Source organism: Sinohyriopsis cumingii, chromosome 6, assembly GCF_028554795.1.
Source record: "Sinohyriopsis cumingii isolate HCF-2022 chromosome 6, ASM2855479v2, whole genome shotgun sequence".
Lineage (NCBI taxonomy): Eukaryota > Metazoa > Mollusca > Bivalvia > Unionida > Unionidae > Sinohyriopsis > Sinohyriopsis cumingii.
In genome coordinates this window covers 68,616,821-68,626,059 of record NC_142966.1, presented here as the reverse complement: position 1 = coordinate 68,626,059, position 9,239 = coordinate 68,616,821, and positions in this window count along the sequence as shown.

Genomic DNA, 9,239 nt, shown 5'->3' with positions numbered 1-9,239 from the left:
AAGAAATGCAGACCTAGCCAGTTAGCACTCCACCCACCTCGAGAACACAAATAACAGCTAGTCAACAGCCGACTATACCTAACAAACAACCCGTCCCGGAAAGAGTGGTGGCAAAACAAAGGTCCAATTATGTTACACAAACGGTATGGCAAACTCAAATGTAATTATCGGAGGCACTACGTTCTTTTCTCACTCCGATACTACAGGCAATCTCAGCTGAAAGAACAACCACAACAACAATAACAGCGACAGACACCATAGCAGCGGATTTGAAACTATCTACCTCAACTGAAGAATTAGTATCAGAACCAGAAGAGGAAATTGAGGCGGTTGAGGAGGAGGGGGACGCTGACCCTCGTTGAGAAGTACACAGAAATGGGGCTAGATCAAGCATTGTATGACGTCAACATAGCAGGGCAGTTTATTAAGCCATACAATACGTTGCCTACAGATCTCTAGACACCTTTAAACCAAGACCTTCTCAATGGGGATTAGGGGTCAGAGTTCTTCCCCAATTCTACAGACAAGCCTACACTGGATACCCCCTCAGTCAACTGGTAGAAACCGCTGCTTACATTACCGCCCATCATGGCTACGCATTTCCTGATATCAAGAATCATGAGACTAGGAGTGCGGGAAAGAACGTGAAAGCAAAAGAGAGACGCGTTACCTTCTAACAGAAAAAACAGACTTTTTTTAGGGCTCCAAAAGATTGCTTTTTATTAAATAGGGAACCATATTTGGCTTGGTATCCCTCCTTGACTAAACTATTCTCGAAACAAACTTGACCCATTGGAACACCACAACAAACTTAACTTTTTAAACCTAACAGTGACCAAACTGGTATATGTCGCTTAGACATAATAATTTAAAATAAGATCAGTATGGCTATTTTTATGTACACTAAGTACTAATATTAGACAGATATGTTAGGAAGTAGGAACTTTAACAGACTCGTTAGATTTGAACTAATTGCACAGGTGGTTAACACATTATTGGTACCTTTTATTGTCCATTAGCAAAAAACGGGACTTGATTTGAAATAAGTACGGGCTAGCGTTTTGGTGAGTACTTAACATCCATGGCTGTCTTGCTGAGCACCTTTTTCCTCCTTTACCACGCTCGGACAGAAAAATGAGTGTGTGGTGAGACAATTCCCACTCATGTTTAAAGTCTTTCAGTCAGGTTGTTAAGGACTAGTTAGTCCTACACCTGAGTGGCTAAATTTAAAAATAGTCTGTGAGTACATAAAAGCCTGGGGGATGAGGCTCTCTTTCCTTCCCCAGGAGTAATTAAAAATCACGCGGTGCGTTATTAAATCAGTGATACATGCTCCATTAGAGCGAAAATCACTTTAATTCAAGTAAGCAGGCAAGCAAGTTCGGGTACCGTCTCTAGCACTCTTGATGACACCAACTGTCTGGGTTATTTTCTTTCTTGCAAGCCCCTATGTTCCACTTCTGTTTGTGATAATAACTTGTGATACTTCACATTTTCTAAAGTAGAAATCTTTACAAGCCGTACAAAATACAAAACTTATATGACTTTGGCTTTTGACACTTGCACAGACTCTTCACTTTATAAGTGTCACGAGAAAATTGTATATCCAATTTTTACCATTTTCAAAAACACGCACACACTTGCAGCTTGACCAGAAATATGTATATCTTGTTTTGTGGATAAGTCACAGACAAGTCCAAGCATATATAGGTGGTTATGAACGTTAGGAATATCCCCTCCTTATTTCAGAAATATCAAAGCTTGTATGTGCATTTTCCCTTTTCCACTCTATATTAGTGCTTAGATTTGTTCCAAAAAAAAAAGAAAAAAAAAGAAAAAAAAAAAAAAAAGAAAAAAGAAACGAAATAATTTTGAAGAAAAAGAAACAACTGAATTTTGAATTCAGGTTTCTCTCTGTTTATAATTTTTTTCAAGTTGACGGTGCATGACAGAGTACATTCGCCTACCTTTCCAAAGTGAGAGGCATTTCTTCACATGTCATTGCCTTTGTTAAATTCGGTTTCATTGGTTAGTTATCGTTAATCTTTAATTTTTTTCATGCATTTCTTTTTGATAGAAGATTTAAGGCTTTCTATTGTTGTAACGGTATTTATGTTGTTTGGTCTGTTGATGAAATTATCTATAGCAAAGTGCTTAAGATTTTTCAGTTTTTTTTTTTTATTATTTCAAGCCCTACAAAAGGAGACCAAGTTTGTCTTCAAAGACGATTGAAACTCTAAATTACACGGGCGTGAAGGAAAACATCGTTGTGTTTAATCTAATCATGCTTGCCGTATCTCTTTGTTTTAGAGGTCATATTTCTTCTTAAGTAAATACACGCATCAATAGACAGACAGATTGGGTCATCATCCTTGAGTTTCACTGTACTTTTGGTTCTTTACTTCATACAAACCCCAAATTTATTAGTTTGAAAAAGAAAAGATAACATGCCCCTCAATACTGTAACACGTCTGTTCTGACTCTACCGATGTGAGTGTTTATGTCGAAATGTTTAAGTGAGATATAAAAAATGGTCAGCTTGAAAACGCGAACCAATACTGTGACGCTCAGTATTTTGATGTGGTAAGAGGAAATGGTACAACACACACAAAGAGGGCTTATAAGTTCACATTTCAGTCTGTCTGCACTGTAATGGTAACAACGCAAGAACATAGGGATTATTATGCCACACAGCCCTAGAACAAAACAATGCATCACCCGTTGTAAGCCATTTCATTGGCTATACTTATTTTCTTACCGCGTTCGCTTCGAATTGACTTGAGTAGCTATTCACACAGTGACGAGAATGGCCATGCTTTACTGGGTCTATCCTATAGGCGATTTATATAAAAAAATATTTTTAAAAATTAAACTAATGCACGAACAATCGTACCATGGGCGATCCCATGGAAATTGTGTCCGTCTTATTGCAAAATACATCAACATTTAATTTAACCGTGCAGATCGCTAGAACAAACCTCTGATAATATACATTTTGAAAAGTGTTGTGTGACACGGATCGCCATTGTCGCTTGGTGTCTGCTTTCTTGTTCGAAAAGAGATCGTTTCGTCTTGACTATAAAAATCTGATTTGACTAAGTTTTACGCACTACTTGAACTCACACATTTACGTTGTAGGTGTAAGCCGTCGTTCTCAGTTTTCTGGAAGTTCGTTTTTGCGTTTCTCAGATGTGATACTATTTTTTATGGACCGAACGAAATTTCTTCTGGCGTGAATCAGGACTCGTGGTTTTGTGTCATAATTGGAGAGCATTGATTAAAGCTCAGTTATGTCGTCTTCGAAATCGCTGACACGGATTTGAACTAAAACTTCAGGTTTTGTGTGAGGCGATACGGTACATCATTGCTTTTTACTTCCTCAATGAAATCGTTTCATCTTATTGCAAAATTACATTTGACTAGGTTTCATACGCAGCAGGTCCATGTATATAAGGAGAGTGTCTTAGCGTCAGAGTATTCATTCCGCTCTCAAACGATCAAGAAGATGGAAGAGTCAGCACAGATCGACCTGCTGGTCAAATATTTGCTAAAAGTCATACGAAAGCATAATTCACATGCGAAAGTGGCAACAAAACTTACTCTTTTGATCGTTGATTTGATGAGAGTCATACGAAAGTGTGTAAGTGCTAATGAAGTTTGCTATATCTGCAAAGGTAAATGGGTATTTGTCTCCAGAATACCTGCTTCGTCTAAGAAAGAGAGACAAAAGTCAAGATACCTAATATCGTTGTCAGGAGAAAGGACACTGGAATTCAGAGTGCCCTACGAGAAAAGAGAAGAAACAAAAACAAGACGAAACAGAGAAGAGGGATTCAGAAGAAGAAGAAATTGAAGATGATGAAGAACTTGTGCCAGTAAAGACATGGAAATGGAAAAATTGACAATGTGAGCCGATGCGTTGGCCCTGATGTGAAATTTCATACTACCTTCTAAAAGAGAATAGACCAGAAAGAAAACGTAAGTGTCTCTTGGTCTTGACATTGTATAATAAGGATGGCGTGTTTTGTTTTTACTCACACTTTATGAAATTGTGCTCTTTCACCTCTCTCTATCCCTCTGGATCATGTTTTTAGTTAGAATTGAAATGGAAGGATGTTTTCCTTCACGCACGCTCTTTAGGCATGCAAGTCGGTAAACAACAGTCAGTCTATTCGTCCATCATTTTGTGTCTTGATGTTTCCTAAATCACACACTGATGCCATAAAATAACGGGTTAAATGGGTTTTGTAGTGTTGGGAGTGGGGGTGGGGTGTATGTGTTTGGCAGAGTTGGTCATTGCAGGTGAGGACTTAGGTGCTTTCAAAAAACTTTTTCTTCTTCACTCTGTGTTGATAGTATAATTGGGGTTTGTATGCGTTCGCGTACGTTTGTGTGGATAGTTTATTTTGGGGTTTGTATTATCTCCCTTCTGTGTTGATAGTATAGTTGGGGTTTGTTTTTGCCTCTTCCCTCTGTGTGTGTGTATGTGTGATGTGTGTTTGTTCGCGTACGTTGTGTAGATCGTATATTTGGTTGTTTTTTTTCTTCTTCCTCCCGAGTGTGGATAGCATATTTTGGGTTTGTATGCGTTAGCGACGTTGTGTGAATAGTATATTTGGGGTTTGTATGCGTTCGCGTACGTTTGTGTGGATAGTTTATTTGGGGTTTGTATTATCTCCCTTCTGTGTTGATAGTATATTTGGGGTTTGTTTTTTACTCTTCCCTCTGTGTGTGTGTATGTGTGTGTGTGTGTTTGTTTGCGTACGTTGTGTAGATCGTATATTTGGTTGTTTTTTTCTTCTTCCTCCCGAGTGTGGATAGCATATTTGGGGTTTGTATGCGTTCGCGTACGTTTGTGTGGATAGTTTATTTGGGGTTTGTATTATCTCCCTTCTGTGTTGATAGTATATTTGTGGTTTGTATGCGTTCGCGTACGTTTGTGTGGATAGTTTATTTTGGGGTTTGTATTATCTCCCTTCTGTGTTGATAGTATATTTGGGGTTTGTTTTTTCCTCTTCCCTCTGTGTGTGCGTGTGTGTGTGTGTGTGTGTGTGTGTTCGCGTACGTTGTGTAGATCGTATATTTGGTTGTTTTTTCTTCTTCTTCCCGAGTGTGGATAGCATATTTGGGGTTTGTATGCGTTAGCGACGTTGTGTAAATAGTATATTTGGGGTTTGTATGCGTTCGCGTACGTTTGTGTTGATAGTTTATTTGGGGTTTGTGTTATCTCCCTTCTGTATTGATAGTATATTTGGGGTTTGTTTTTTCCTCTTCCCTCTGTGTGTGTGTGTGTGTGTGTGTGTGTGTGCGCGTATGTCTGCGCGCGTACGTTGTGTGTGTGTGTGTGTGTGTGTGTGTGTGTGTGTGTGTGTGTGTGTGTATTGGTCTCTGTTTGTCCCTATAAAAACTCACTTTATCCCTATCAGATACACTCTACCTACCTACCTGCAGTAGCGTGTATTCAGGTCAGCCACTTGCAACACTGTTGACATTTATCCCTTAGTGTTCAGTACAGTGACGTCACTGACGCTGGAAATTTTGAGACTATAAATATCGACTTGGGGATTTCCACATTCTGTAGCTATACATATATACTAGAATTCATAAACAGGAACGTCACTCAAGCTGAGGCTATAAAAAGATAGTGGGATTTTCCAAAGGAAAAACCCACAAGTTGGAGCTATAAATAGATAGTGGGATTTCATAGGAATTTCAGCTGATTATAGATACATAGGTATTTATTCACGATCGTCACAGAAGTTGATATTGTAAGTAGTTACTAATTTTATCCATTTTAGTCTAAACCATTGTAACTTAATTTTCGGGGATATGTTTATTTTCCTTTAAATTCTGGGACAATTTCGTCATTTTAGCGTTACTTTTAGTCACATCCATTTTGTCGTTGAGCATTTCCTTGATTATAGCTATTTATAGCATCATTACAATTATGCAAATTTTTGAACACCCCAGCAAGATTTCAGGTCTTGGTAATGCTTTATATATAAATCTCACGCTTGTACTAGTGTATGTATGTTTCTGTCTCTGTTGTGTTTGACCCTCTACCATCATTGTCCCTAGACAATCCCACCATGTTCAATTCCCCTTGACGCTATACAGACCCACCATGTTCAATTTCCATATGTTCAATTCCCCTTGTCCCTAGACAGACCCAAACTCTATTCCCATGTTAATTTCCCTTGTCCCTAGACAGACCCAAACTCTATGTTAAATTCCCATTGTCCCTAAAGTGGCCCAGCGTTTTTCTCCATGTTAAATTTCCATTGTCCCTAGAGTTGCCCAGGGGTGTTTTTAATGCTAAGTCCCATTGTCCCTATGGTGGCCCACTTAACTACTGTCATCCGTTCTTGCGGCGAAAAATAATTAAAATTGCGTGCTTGTAATGTATAGGAGTGGGACTGACCTGGATTCGGTTTGACATCTCCTGTTAGTAATTAAATTAAAGCAAGCAAAAAGAGAAAACTGAAATATAAACAGTGTACAATAACGATAGAGCTGATATATTTAAGGATGCTTTAAACAACGATGACTTGACAGAGAACATATGACCAGAAAATTGTTTAATGACTTTTGCAAGCAGGATGGGATAGCTTTACCCCTAGAAGTATTACAAGATTTGAAAATAAAGCATCGTGATGTAGTAATATTATTTTTAAATTTTTAGCGCACGGCTAACTCGAAGAAGAAAAAGCCCTATATAGATTTTTTGTAAAACAATGGTGCATCCCAGACCACTAAATGACTGAAGATAGTAAAGAATGCAACTGGATTATTCCCATTTTCTGTCAGTTTGGGTTTGGTTTTGTCAGATGTTTTGATTAATGGGAAAAAAATGCAGAAGTGAACCTCAGAAGGAAATTTTCTGAAACACAATGTATAAAGACACTTGAATTGAAAGCAACGCTCGCCGGAATTATTGGTGAATTAAACATTTCTTGCACCAGCCAGATGGTTAAGTCATCACTAACAAAATACATTACGGATGTCTGATATATATATATATATATATATATATATATATATATATATATATATATATATATATATATATATTTCAGCATTGTGTTTTAAAAAGAGCCTTAAAAGGTCAGAAATATATTTATATCTGTGCGGGCGCATACACTTTTGTAATCTTGCTGACTGAGCGTATCGTATGAATCCTTTGTGATGAATCAATATTTTAGTTTTATATATAATCACACAATATCACACTTGATAGGTTAGTTCTCATGTATGAAATTCAAAACGACTGTCTCTGCGACACATGTACGGTTTTGTCACGCAAAATGCCCATGACACTTTGAGTGAGGAATGGTTTTCAATATCGATCCCTCATAAAACTTATGAATTCCAAAAAGGCATGAACGTAAAGGACCTGGCCATGAAGTAAAGAGGACAAAAATAATAGATTACAGAATATATAAGCTAATGTGTATCCTTACAGTGACGCTATTTAATGCGTTATAATAAAGAATCTAATATAACAAAATTGTGTAAACTGTTGAGGTAATTTTATTTTGAAGTAATTTGTTTACCTAGAGAAACGGTCGGGATGTAAGAGGTGACGAGGTAAGATATAAATTAAGGTTCAAATCCTGTTGGGTATAAACCCGAAAGCCTCCCAAATACCTCTGATCAATCATTGTTGCATTTCGCCATGCGTCTAACTAAACGCTCTACCAATACTCTCTTGTGCATGTTGTTCAGCGATTATTTATTTTATACGCATTTTGTACGGAGGGAAGGATGTTAGGTAACCTAAATCGTTTACTTCTTACAAGGCTATCCATTTCCTTTCTTAAAGAGAAGATGTGATGAATGACGTTCACAAAGCTTGAAATAAAATTTTCTAAATATAGCCGTGAAGAATGACGCAACATCGAGATTGTTCTACCTTTCCTAATTTGAACAAGATTATTCAATGCTGGTTAAATATTCAACCTTAAATAATCTAACACTTTTTAACATTACAAAATATAAGAAAAATATTCTTCGCTAAAATAATAGTTTATTGTTAATTATTCCTTACATCAAAAAATATTAATTTCAATAAATGCACAATTTTATATTATTATAGTGTCCACACAGTCTTCGGGTATCTTAATGTACGGTAATACCGTTGTTTTCTTTACACCGAGACCGCACCAAATGTGGTCTAACAGAGGCAAAATTGTTCATGACTGTCTAATGGAATACGTGGCATCAATATGACTCATGATGAACGTTTATCCTGTAAAGTAAATATATTCATTAGACAATATTCTACGACAAATTCAAAAATATTTTAATGTACAACACTGAGTAGTAATCATATTCCACAACATATAACCTCTGTTGGTGTGTAATCAATACTGAGTACACATTTCAAATAGAAGCCTTTAGAAAATACATGTGTTATATCCAATATATCAAGAGCAATTTTAACTAACGAATATGATGCCACGGTGCTCTTTAATGTTACTTTTGAACAATGGATCAAATCACACCGAATAATAATAATAATAATATTAACAACAACAACAACAACAACAACAACAACAATAATAATAATAAAGATAATAATAATAATAATAATAATAATAATAATAATAATAATAATAATGATAATAATAATAATAATAATAATAATAATAATAAGAACAAGAACAAGAACAAGAAGAAATATCTAGGAGGGAGAAAGAATATAACATACAAGTGAATACTCCTTTGTCCAAACTGGATCACATTTGGCTGTACATGTGCCTTTGTTTAATCTAACTAATATCAGCTTGGAATACACATTTAGCCTAGTCTGAGCGGGAAGTATCGGACTGTGGACAACTTCAGCTAAAGCGAAAGGATAGTAATTTACTCCTACATGTCAAATATCAGTAAGCGATGAGGCAGATGTCAGCCAAATATATCCACCGGTTGTTCTTCTAGCTTGTTGCAACGAGATGGAATGAAGAAATTAATGGATGGCACACAGACTTTCCATCCGGCTCACGATGTAAAGGCGACGAAGGGATAAGGACTCGAGGTACTAACGATATGAAAGGAGGGGAACCAGTCTATAAATGGATGAAAATTAAATATGGTATACATGGGTGTGTATGGCCAGGATTGGTTGATAATGAAAGTAATATTTTAGCAACAAGAAGAACCTTTTGAGAGTTTCTCCTAGTTTTTATCTGGGAGAAAACACAGTGTTTTATTAATATAAATTTAGTCCTCTTACAGTC